Raw genomic sequence first — 13,236 nt, forward strand, 5'->3', positions numbered from 1 at the left:
AGCGACTAACAGTTTCACGAATGACAATGATCTGTCCGTGGGTTACAGGCCATGGGGTTGCAAAGAGTCAAACACGACTGAGCAACTAACACTAACATTCCAGATGTTTCTAACGTTGTCAAGCAAAAGTACAACCTCTATGCAAAGACATTTCAGGTTCTAAACATTCTGTCCATATCCCTCAACATCCCTTCCTACCTTGAGCTTCTGTGACCTCACGGTCTTAAGATTAGGTCTCCGAGTTTGCCTTTTGTGCTGAACTTCCCTGCTCAGAGCTTGGGCCATCACGGCAATAGTGCAGTGGCCTAGAACACACACAGTAGAGACAGAGCATCTGTGGGACTGGCACCAGGTAACTGAGGCTCTCTGGGCCTCAGTTTTCTCATTTGAAAAATGGGATCTCTAAGGAGCTGCTGAAAGAGTTGAGATAATGAGAGCCCCCTGTGAAGTGCCTGGCTTATAATAATATGACTCCATAAAGGCTACTGATCACTGTTAGTATACTCATCAATGATTTTCACCTAACACATGCTCCACTGATACAAGCAAATACCAGAGGGATGACTTTATCAGCACTTGTTTTACTCTTTGACTCCTAAGAGGAGTCACTAGGGAGGGTGGAGGGGGAGCCACAGGAGCACTGGTGTTTACAGATAGCTTTTCACGGTGCACCAACACCACACCCTCCCTAAGTTGGCACGTGGGTAGGAACTAGCCCGCAATCGCATCTGCAAGAGCTTTGCTAGAATCCAGAGCATGGGCAACTCAGAAGAAGGACATTACTGCAAGCAGGCTCTCTCATGTGCTCCACTGTTGATGTTTTGTGCCAAATAAAGCTGTGTTTCAGGGGGTCACCCTGTGCATGGAAGGGATGTCCACAGAGTCCTTGGTCTCTACCTACTGGGCGCCAGTTGCACCCTTCCACAAGCAAAAATGTCCCTCAATGTTGCAAAAAGCCCCTAGAAGGCAGAAATTGCCCTCCCTCCTTTGAGAGCTGCTGGCCTAGAGGGATGTCTGATCATCTTGCGCTGGGTGCTGGATGAATAGAGATGGTGCCATCCTGACAGGCAGGGTTCAACCTCAGCTGGTCGGCACCAGTTCAACTGGACCACTGTTTACCCCTTCTAATGGACTGGTGCCTACAGCATCATGCTTGTTAAATATGCTTCTTATAATTCCTGCATGGTGGTGAGCCTTAGCTGGGGGTTTCTTTAAAGAAGCAAAGATGAAAGCAGATCTTAGTTGTTCGTATAGCAAAGACAAAGTTCATTCCAAGACCATTATGGCGGTACTCGCCTGGTGGTCTAGCAGTTAAGACGCCACCGCGCTGCCACAGCGGGGGGCGTGGTTGGATCCCTGGTCGGGGAACTAAGAACTCACATGCCAAAAAAAAAAGGGGGAACATCATGGTGGCTAAAAGTAGTCAGGTGGAAATTATTCTACCTCAAAGGCATCCAGTTATTCCCCGGTATGGACTTCTCACCCACCACTACCTTCTCCCCCATCTTCCCCAATCATAGTACAGAATGACATTGTAGACAGCTTGTCATGAAGGATGGTCACAAGCTATTCATCTACTTTTGGACTTTTCCAGAGCAACTTTTATGAGGTGATTCTCCTCTAGGTGTCTCTGTAAATAGAAATACACCACTTTTGATGACGTACCTTAGGCTCCGGGGTGAGGTACACGCCCCATATTTCCCAAGAGGACGGCTTCAGATTTTGGGTCCCAGAGTGCTGGCAGTGGGGATGGCCACCTGTTATTAAAAGACAGGCATCCAGAAGTGTTGCCCCTGGTATCTGATCTATGTCCAGAGAAGTCCCCCAACATGGGATGAGGGGGAGGGGAGCAATCAAGTAACTGGGGTACCTATGGATTCAGGACTAAGGGAAAGATGAGGGATAAGTCAGGTTGTGTTACTGCCTGAAATGAGCCCAGCTGCCAAGTAGAATCACACAGTTGCCAAAAGCAACAATCCGGACCACGTGTTCTTCGTGTGTTACCACCATCCGGCTCCAGCGACCACTCCGGGCACACCTGTCCTGTGCTCTGATCCTGCCCCAGGTAGGGAGACAAGCCTGGCATCCAACTGTGCGGTTTTGTCACATGGTCCCAGGACACCATGCCACAGGCCAGCACTGCCTGTGTTCCCACTGCCCAGAGAAACTGTTCTCATTTACCCTTCTTTTAATCAGTCTCCTCTCTCATGGACTGAAGGATGCCATATGAGAAAACTGGCTGTAAAGAGAAAAGCCCTTCCCCTTCCAGGCCGGCCTTGACCCGGACATGTGGACTCTCCCCTTTGGTTGGTTGCTTCCCAGAAGTTTCCACACCAAGTCACTTCAGGCAGCCCAACCCCACACCCTCCCACTGGGTCAAGCTTGATAACTCAGCACAGTAGTGATATCAAGCTGGGACCTCTACTCCGCTGGTTTTGAGGAGAATATTCTTTCTCTTATTAAGTGTCCTATGTAAGTGTCACCAGACAGAGTTAGTCATTAGTTACCCTGAATAGCTTATTACTTAACCACTGATCATTCATCAGGCTGACTGAGTGCTATTCTAAGTGATTGTCACAAGGAACAAAGAAATATAAATTTATTCTTTTCTTTCTCTGGGGTTGGGGTGGGGAGGCTGCAGGGCAGAGGTTCTCTGTTCTCATATAGAACTCTCAAGTTTTCTTTTTTTAGCTATGTATTTTTTTAATATTAATTTATTTATTTTAATTGGAGGCTAATTACTTTACAATATTGTAGTGGTTTTGCCATACATTGACATTAATCCGCCACGGGTGTACATGTGTTCCCCATCCCGAGCCCCCCTCCCACCTCCCTCCCCATCCCATCCCTCTGGGTCACCCCAGTGCACCAGCCCTGAGCATCCTGTATCATGCATTGAACCTGGACTGGCGATTCATTTCACATATGATAATATACATGTTTCAATGCCATTCTCCCAAATCATCCCACCCTCGCCCTCTCCCACAGAGTCCAAAGGACTGTTCTATGCATCTGTGTCTCTTTTGCTGTCTCGCATACAGGGCTATTGTTACCATCTTTCTAAATTCCATATATATGCATTATTATACTGTATTGGTGTTTTTCTTTCTGGCTTACTTCACTCTGTATAATAGGCTCCAGTTTCATCCACCTCATTAGAACTGATTCAAATGTATTCTTTTTAATGGCTGAGTAATACTCCATTGTGTATATGCACCACTGCTTTCTTACGCATTCATCTGCTGATGGACATCTAGGTTGCTTCCATGTCCTGGCTATTATAAACAGTGCTGTGATGAACATTGGGGTACATGTGTCTCTTTCAATTCTGGTTTCCTTGGTGTATATGCCCAGCAGTGGGATTGCTGGGTCATATGGCAGTTCTATTTCCAGTTTTTTAAGGAATCTCCACACTGTTCTCCATAGTGGCTGTACTAGTTTGCATTCCCACCAACAGTGTAAGAGGGTTCCCTTTTCTCCACACCCTCTCCAGCATTTATTGCTTGTAGACTTTTGGATCGCAGCCATTCTGACTGGCGTGAAATGGTACCTCATTGTGGTTTTGATTTGCGTTTCTCTGATAATGAGTGATGTTGAGCATCTTTTCATGCGTTTGTTAGCCATCTATATGTCTTCTTTGGAGAAATGTCTATTTAGTTCTTTGCCCACTTTTTGATTGGGTCATTTATTTTTCTGGAATTGAGCTGCAGGAGTTGCTTGTATATTTTTGAGATTAATTCTTTGTCAGTTGCTTCATTTGCTATTATTTTCTCCCATTCTGAAGGCTGTCTTTTCACCTTGCTTATAGTTTCCTTTGTTGTGCAGAAGCTTTTAATTTTAATTAGGTCCCATTTGCTTATTTTTGCTTTTATTTCCAATATTCTGAGAGATGGGTCATAGAGGATCCTGCTGTGATTTATGTCGGAGAGTGTTTTGCCTATGTTCTCCTCTAGGAGTTTTATAGTTTCTGGTCTTACATTTAGATCTTAATCCATTTTGAGTTTATTTTTGTGTATGGTGTTAGAAAGTGTTCTAGTTTCATTCTTTTACATGTGACTGACCAATTTTCCCAGCACCACTTGTTAAAGAGATTGTCTTTTCTCCATTGTATATTCTTGCCTTCTTTGTCAAAGATAAGGTGTCCATAGGTGCGTGGATTTATCTCTGGGCTTTCTATTTTGTTCCATTGATCTATATGTCTGCCTTTGTGCCAGTACCATACTGTCTTGATGACTGTGGCTTTGTAGTAGAGCCTGAAGTCAGGCAGGTTGATTCCTCCAGTTCCATTCTTCTTTCTCAAGATTGCTTTGGCTATCCGAGATTTTTTGTATTTCCATACAAACTGTGAACTTATTTGTTCTAGCTCTGTGAAAAATACCATTGGTAGCTTGATAGGGATTGCATTGAATCTATAGATTGCTTTGCGTAGCATACTCATTTTCACTATATTGATTCTTCCAATCCATGAACACGGTATATTTCTCCATCTATTATCAAGTTTTTTAAGTCCTGTGTGAGGAGAAGATGGAGAGAGTAGCATAGAAATATATACATTATCATATGTAAAATAAATAGCCAGTGAGAATTTGCTGTATGACTGAGGGAGCTCAAAGTGGTGCTCTGTGACAACCTAGAGGAGTGGGATGGGGTGGGAGATGGGAGGAAAGTTCAAGAGGGAGGGGACATGTGTATACCTATGGCTGATTCATATTGATGTATGGCAGAAACCAACACAATAGTATAAAGCAATTATCCCTCAATTAAAACTAAATAAAAATTATTTTAAAAGCCCTATATGCAAAATGTTGACATAGCAGTCAATTTAACTGTTGACTTCCTAATTAACTATGGGTAGAATTTTTTAAAACAAAGGAAAAATACCTTGATTGACACTATGGCAACTTAAGTATGTTTACAGTGGCGCCTGACCTTCCATCTCCCCATTCATGGGATGTACTGCCATTCAAAAGAAACAGTTAGATGCAAATAGATGCAAAGCAGACACATGTTGCAACATGTGCAACATCTATTTGCATCAGGTGTTGCACCTGAGCAGCACCACCTGAGCAGCACCTCCACTCATTCTTATACTCATTCACCCCTAAAGAAGGAAAGAGCACGCAAATGCCTGTGGCGGCCAGGTTCCCACCCTCTCACCTGGCGAGCATCTTCTTGTTCTGCCTCTGACTCATGTCATCACTGACCCCCTCATCTGCACATCTTTCCTCGTCCAGCCCCATTCATTTCCAGCGTTGGTAGGGAATGGGTAGGTAGACTGCCACCTACCCATCACAGGTGATTCCTCAGGAGCCTTCTTCTCCAAGATGGGTACCTCTCCTCACAGTGAGCCGACCTTTCCAGGCTGGCATTAGCGTTCCACCCACATAAAGGAAGAAAGCAGTCCATGGGAGACCTTGTATATCAGTTATGACTTGGTTGTTTTTCTGGTGCCCAAAATTATGCACAGAGTGCCCAGGTCTAAAGCAAACACTTCTCAGATGAAATCAACAGCAACTGAGAATACCAGAAGATGTGAGTTCTAACTGTACTATGGTTCGACCATTTTGTTTTGCTGTAGCACAGTCTGTAACGATATGGAGATCATTCATTTTGCATTCTCTCCTGTGCCGCACACATCTGGTAATAAGGATAAACAAACTGGCTCTCCTGCCCACAGGTCAGTGTCTGGGAAAAGGCGGGCTGCTGATGACTCATGACTGGAATCTGTGTGTCCACTCACCTCTGCCAACGTTCCCGGACTTTCAGCGCCCATGCTGGGAACTTTCCCTGTGCTTTCCACTCCAAAGACAACAGAAGAATATATATATATGAAAGTGAAAGTCGCTCAGTCGTATCCGACTCTTTGCGAACCCATGGACCCCATGGAGTCCATGGAATTCTCCAGTACTGGAGAATTCTAGAGTTCTGGAGTGGGTAGTCGTTCCCTACTCCAGGGGATCTTCCTAACCCAGGGATCGAACCCAGGTCTCCTGCATTGCAGGCAGATTCTTTACCAGCTGAACCACAAGGGAAGCCCAAGAATGCTGGAGTGGGTAGCCTATCCCTTCACCAGTGGATCTTTCCGACCCAGGAATCAAACCGGGGTCTCCTGCATTGCAGCCGGATTCTTTACCAACTGAGCTATCAGGGAAGCCAATACATATATATATATATATACACATAAATTCCCTGTTCTCTGCCAGGTAATTCAACAAGAGTCTTTTAGGATGTTAATAGAGGATAACTGAGCATATGTGCTTTTCGAACTTGGGCTCCCTGAAGAAATAGTTTAAACCCCATCAGGCCCACCTTTTATTAATACTTGCACACCTTGTATATCCTTTAAAAGCACCATTTTGCTTAACTCTCAAAGAAATCCCACAAGGTGAGGATTTTAATTTCCTTTCCCGCAGAAGAGGAAACTGGACATTCAGAATGTTAAGTGACTTTCCAAAAGGACTTCAGTCTAAACCCAGGTCCTTTCACCACACTGTAGGGCCAAAAGATAAACTCAGTTCTGCCCTAAATTATACACTTAGCTGGAAAAGCTATCTGAAGAAATAATGGCAGGGATTTTCCAAACTCGATGAAAAAAGATCAACTTGTAAATCCAAGAAGCCCAGCAAACCAGAAGCAGGACAAATACAAAGAAAAACAACCATAGTCAAACTGCAGAAATCCAAAGGGAAATTCTTTCAAGCAACCAGAGTCAGGGAGAGGGGAAAATGACACGTCACAGAAAACATGGATTCTCAGCAGACACAAAGGAGGCCAAAACAGTGGCTGGTATTTGTAAAAACAAACAAAAACCAAAAACCAAAATGTGAATCAGAATTCTGTATGCAGCAAAAATAATGCTAAGTGTGAAATAAAGACATTTTCCACTAAATAAGAACTGTGAGAACTCGAGGCCAGCAGACTTGCAGTAGCGTTTCTTAATGCTAAATATGCTTTTCACGTCAGTCTCCACCAAATCTACCAGCGACAGTCTTGTGCTAAAGCCAAATTTTCTTTTTTTAATCTTTCAAAATTGTTTGTCGATGTTGACCCTCTTGACAGCAGTGTGACTTTGGGCTTTTGTAATACTCACTGATTGATTCGGGGGTTCCCCAGCATCTGAACCCTATCTGTGTTTCTCAGTTTAATTTTCAAGATTTCCCAGTAATTCCCTGAGTTAGCCAGGGTTTTTTCAATAAATCCATTGTTTTCTCACATCAAAAAAAAAAAAAATATATATATATGCTTTTCAGGCTAAAGGACGATTGTAATGCACTGAGCCCTGCATCTGCAGGAAGTAAAGGGAAGTGCCGCGTCTGAGAACCTACTCCAGGTTACATATTTCTGACCTTTGGAGGCAGTCATTTGAGTGGTAAATGAGAGAGTTTGGGGAAAATAGTAAAAACTAAAATATTTTAAAGCAATGAAGAAATGTATGTCATAAGGAATTGTTTTCTCATTTTTATACTGCCTAAGATTTTTCCCTGGGTGATTGTTCATTTTTTTAATTTTATGATTTTTGTTGTACAAACTTTGCATTTTTACCTAGTTATCTTTCCTTCTGTTGTTCCTTTAATTGCTCTTGTCCTTAGAAAGCCTTTTCTGACCAGAGATTAGTGAGTCACTCAGATAATGTGTGATCTTACTGTTTCTTTTTTATTCAATTATTTACTTTATCCCAACTTTCTTCTAATGCTCTGAGAGAATACAGGTCAGGTCACCCCCCAACACCATTTGTTGAATAATCCACTCCTTTCCCATTGACTTTACTGATTACCCACTCCAGTATTCTTTCCTCTTCTTCCAGGGACAGAGGAGCCTGGCGGGCTACAGTCCATGGGGGTGGCAAAGAGTCAGACACAACTCAGCGACTAACACTTTCTTGCCATTGATTTATAAGTCATTTGTTATATATTAAGCTTATGTTTTTAGGTTCTACTTCTGAGCTATTTACACTCTCCTGTAGATTTATTATTAATTATGTATTACCCTGTTTTCCTTTGGACAGTTTTATGACGTAGTTCAATGCAAAGCAGTCACACACTTCCCTCTTCCCGTTTCTCCTTCTCAAATTCTTAGTCTTCATATTCGTTTATTCTTAGAATCGGGCTTCCCTGGTGGCTCAGGTGGTAAACAATCTGCCTGCAATGTGGGAGACTCAAGTTTGATCCCTGGATCAGGAGGATCCCCTGGAGAAGGGTATGGCTCCCCACTCCAGTATTCTTCCTGTCACACACATAATCCTGGAATGTTGAGTGGAATTTCTTTTAAATGACAAGTTAATTTAAGAATAACGTGCACCTTTGTTGTGGTCCATTTTACAACCAGGAATGTAAAATATCTCTCACCTTAAGGTTCAGGCAAAGAAATAAAGCTGGGAGCCTTCTAAAATTAGTAAACTTAGTAGGAGACACTCTCTCCTGTATTCACCTGAGATCCAAAAGAAATAAAAACTAACAGGCAGAAGGAAACATGGGGAAAGCTGCCTGGCTTGAACTTGCAGTTCATGAGAGAGAGAAAAAGCCTCACTAGAAAGTTCATAATCTCAATTTGGTTCCTGCAGACATTTTGTTAGAGGTACACACTACTTGTGAGACTGAACAACCTCAAGTCAGAATTAAAGTTAAATTAATTCCAGATTAGCTGTGCCCTCCAGGTGTTGGCAAAAGCAAACACAAATCAACTAAAACCTCAAAGAATTCTCACAGGTAAGTGTCTAAGAGAAATAAACAACTCATAATAATAAATAGAATAATCAAACACCAGAAAAAGTCACCATTAGTGAAATAAATAGTAAAAGAAACAGTCGTTCAGTCATGTCCGACTCTTTGCAACCCCATGGGCTGTAGCCTACCAGGTTCCTCCGTCCGTGGGATTTTCCAGACAAGAATACTGGAGTGGGTTGCCATTTCCTTCTCCAGGAGATCTTCCTGACCCAGGAATTGAACCCAGGTCTCCCTCATTGTAGGCAGACGCTCTACCGTCTGAGCTACCAGGGAAGTTCTAAGAGAAATAAACAACTTATAATTAAAATACAATAATCAAACACCAGAAAAAGTCACCATTAGTGAAATAAATAGTAAAGGAAACAATTGAAGCAAATGTTGCAAAACTTTAGATAGAAAAATACCACAGCCAGGATAACAAATAACCGTACTTAGCATTATGAAATAAAATGAAGGAGAAGTTTGAAAAAAAAAATGGAATGGAACTCTGAAAATGAAAAATATAATCACTGAAACTAAAACTCAGCTGGTGGCACCCATTAGGATGGCTGTTGTTGAAAACAATGAGTAAATAACAAACGTTGGTGAGACTATGGAGAAACTGGAATTTTTGTATCCTATTGATAGAAATGTGGACTTGTACAGCTGCTATAGAAAACAGTGTGTGTGCACGTGGGCTCAGTTGCTTAGTCCTGTCCTACTCTTTGCGACCCCATGGACTCTAGCCTGCCAGGCTACATAAAATAATTTTTCTAATAAGTAAAATTACTTTATCACAATTTTAACATAAATGGTTAATTCTTTAAAATCTTAAGTGAAGCATCTGCTAATGATGGACTGAGTTATTCGGATCTGACAGTCTTCTGACCCTAAGGAAGACAAAAGAAAAAAGCACCTGCTTGAACGCAAGCAGGGGACAGCAAAGTCACTAGGTCATAATTTAGGGGGAAAGGGGAAGCCCAGGGAGGTAAGGTAAGCCAGGTTTGCTATATTCAGGGAATCAAGAATAATATAGGGACGTCCCTGGTGGTTCAGTGGTTAAGAATCTGCCTTCCATTATGTTAAGTTTAAAAATAAAATTAAAAAAAATAAAATAAAATAAATTAAAAATAAAAAAAATAAAAAAAATAAAAAAAAAGAATCTGCCTTCCAATGCAGGGGACATGGGTTCGATCCCTGGTCAGTGAACTAAGACCCCACATGCCTTGTCTAAAGACTCCATGTGTTCTGGAGCCCACATGCCACAGGAAAGGCACTGGAAGTAGCATTTCTCAAGATATTTGACAGGTTTGCTTACTTCTCATTATAGGAGATTTGGGTTTCCAGAGTTCCTATTCTATAACACGACCCACCAGGTATTTAAAGTGTCACCTGGCGTTATTTGCATCACTGTGAGTAATGGGACTCAAGACTGGCGGCAGATACACTTAGGCCCACACGATTATGCTGTCCTGTGAGTTGTAAAGTCCTTCGTCTCTGATCCAGGGGTGCATTTTATGCCAACTTCTCCAGGCTAATGTGTTAGCTTTCAAGCAAGATAAAAATCTCTGACCTTTCGTTGTCATCCTTGACATCGTCAAGTCTTCAGTTCTTTCCCAAAGTGACCTATAGAGTTTTGCGGTTCCAATCCAAAATAGCAACAGGACTCTGTGTAATTTGACAAGCTGATTTCTGCAATAAATATGGAAATGTCGAAGGTCAAGAACAGCCAAGACATTCTCTAAGGAGAAAAACACAAAAGTACATGATCTACCAGATATCAAGACTAGTTTAAAAATATCATAAGACACTGTGGTATTGGCACAAGCATAGACAAAATAAAGTAATGGAAAAGAACAGGATGTCCAGCCATGGTCCTCGGTATATGTGGACACTGAGTAACGACAAGGATGTTGGCAGTGGAGCGGCAAAGTTTGGTCTCTTTCACAGTCGGTGCTGTGATAATAGAGCATCCACATGACAGCAATATGGGGGTGAACTGTACCCTCTGAAAACATCAATCCCAGGCCTTCTCCGAGAGGGAGCCCTAAGTCACATCAAAGAAAAAGAAGCCCTGTAAATGGAACTTCTCAGCAGGCTGTCTGACAGGTTAAATAGTGACAGTTCTTGGGGGATGGCCCTGTTGAGACTTGCGTACTCATTCTGCCCCCTCTAGTGGCTGCTAGGCTGCCAGTTCTCCAACCTGTTCTATTTGTTTTTTCAAGGTGACTGAAGGGAGAACATCTACTCTGCAGAGCTTGGCAGTATCTCTTGACTGGTGAATATTCCTAGACTAAGGAGTTAGGAGTTCTATCAAAGACACCACTAAGAAAAGGAAAATGGAAGCCGGAGAGTGGAAGATGGGAATTTTAACACATATGACTGACAAAGAATTGTCACAGGTCTGTAAGATTAACCCTGGAGAAGGAAATGGCAACCCACTCCAGTACCCTTGCCTGGAAAATCCCACAGACGGAGGAGCCTGGTAGGCTACAGTCCATGGAGTCACAAAGAGTTGTACACGACTGAGCAACTTCACTTTCTTTTTTCACTTTGTAAGATTACAGAGCAGGTTAGACACCACTGAATTAAAAGAGACGTCGTGAACAGAAGGAGTTATTTGGAACACCATCTAAAAGGGCAGAGAATCAAAATAAAGAACTGTATCAAACAATAAAGAAGTGTAGTAAGTTCTAGCATATATAAAGAGACAAGATTTAAGGACATAAGACTAAGACTTTTCCAGGAAATACAGATAAGATTTAAATGCTAAAATATCAGAATCCAAGTGGACTTCAAGTAGGGAAAAGTCCACAACTAGAAACAACACAGAGAAGCTATAGGACATGAAAAATGAAAGGTCTTGAACTTCCCTGGTGGTACAGTGGATAGGAGTCCACCTGCCGATGCAAGGGACACTGGTTCAATCTTTGGTCCAAGAAGATTCCACATGCCAAGGAGCACCTAAAGCTGTGCACCGCAGCTACTGAGCTCACGTGCCTAAAGCCTGGAACCGGAGAAACCACCGTTTTAAAAAACCTGCTCCCTGTGACTAGAGAGTAGCCTGCTTGCAGCAATGAAGACCCAGCACAGCCCAAAATTAATTCATTCATTAAGAAAGACAAAAGATCTTAAAAGCATCCAAGAAAAAAAGCTAGATTACTTACAAAGAAATGGCAGTGAGAGTAAAATCTTATTTTTCAGTGTCCGTGGTATTAGAGTCAGTGACTTCACTGTGCTCAGAGATACTGAAGAGTTACCCACAGTCCTCTATACTGACACTGTCTTTAACAGCAAAGGTTAAATAAAAACATTTTCTGACTTAAAAACTAGGAGTGTTTTTCTCTAAGAGACACTCATTAAAAGGACATATTACAAATATATGGAGAAAAACCTCTGGTGGAATGTCCAAGGGACAAGAAGAAATTGAGAGTAAAGGTATCAGCAAATATAAATAAATACAGATGGTATAAAATAGTGTCTAATTTAGGAGTGTGGGTAATAGGGTACAACTAAAATACTGAACAACTGGATGAGTGGTGCTTCGCAGTTAAGAGAACAGATACTAAATACAGATTTCTTTGGTTCAAATCCCAACCCTGGTGCTAATTATCTGGTACGTCCTACCCTGCTTTGTATGTGCTCAGTCGCTCAGTCGCATCCAACTCTTTGCCACCCCATGGACTGTAGCCCACCAGGCTCCTCTCCAGGCAAGAACACTGGAGTGGGTTGCCATTTCCTCCTCCAGGGGATCTTCCTAACCCAGGGATTAAACCTGAGTTTCCTGCAGTCTGCTGAATTGGCAGGCAGATTCTTTACCACGGCGCCACCTGGGAAGCCTAATTAGGCAAGTTTATTAATCTCTCTGTATGTCTATCTACATCTTTTAATATGAGGATAGTAATAGTGTTTTCTCATAGGGTTATTGATGATGCTTAAATTAGTCAACATATGGGGAACCACTTAGAACCACACTTGATACGTAGCAAGTGTTTTGTAAGTACGAGCTGTGATTTACAATAATTTTCAATACAGCATTCTCAAATCCTTGTGTTGCCAGGTAAAATACAGAATCACGGTGAGAGACTTTATCAAACTTCGTTCAACAGCAGTGATTAAGAAAATAAAAGTACTATTAGCAAGCTTGTTTTGATTGACTCGTAAAACTTGTACCCCACTAATTTAAACTACATAGACTTTTCGAAAATCTACTTCTTAATCTGCACGATAATTCCGAGAAGTAGAAACCAAGCAGGTGTGGCAGATACGGTTAGTTGCCTCCCCAGCGTTCAGTCTGCCTTTCTTGTACGCAAAACACTGGTTTCCAGTGGAGTATGAATGTGTCCAGCTAAGACCCTGACTCTCTCAGGTGACTTTACCGTTACATGGCCTTAGAATCTAGTTTAGATCATTGAGATTTAAGTGAAAGTCATTGGGTTGGGTTTCTGGAAAAGCCATGTTATGCTTTATGCCTTTAAGGCTAATATGTATGTGTGCTTAGTCACGTCGGACTCTGCAACCCCATGGGCTGTAG

This window comes from Bubalus bubalis, chromosome 13 (assembly GCF_019923935.1).
Source record: "Bubalus bubalis isolate 160015118507 breed Murrah chromosome 13, NDDB_SH_1, whole genome shotgun sequence".
NCBI classification, from domain to species: Eukaryota; Metazoa; Chordata; class Mammalia; order Artiodactyla; family Bovidae; genus Bubalus; species Bubalus bubalis.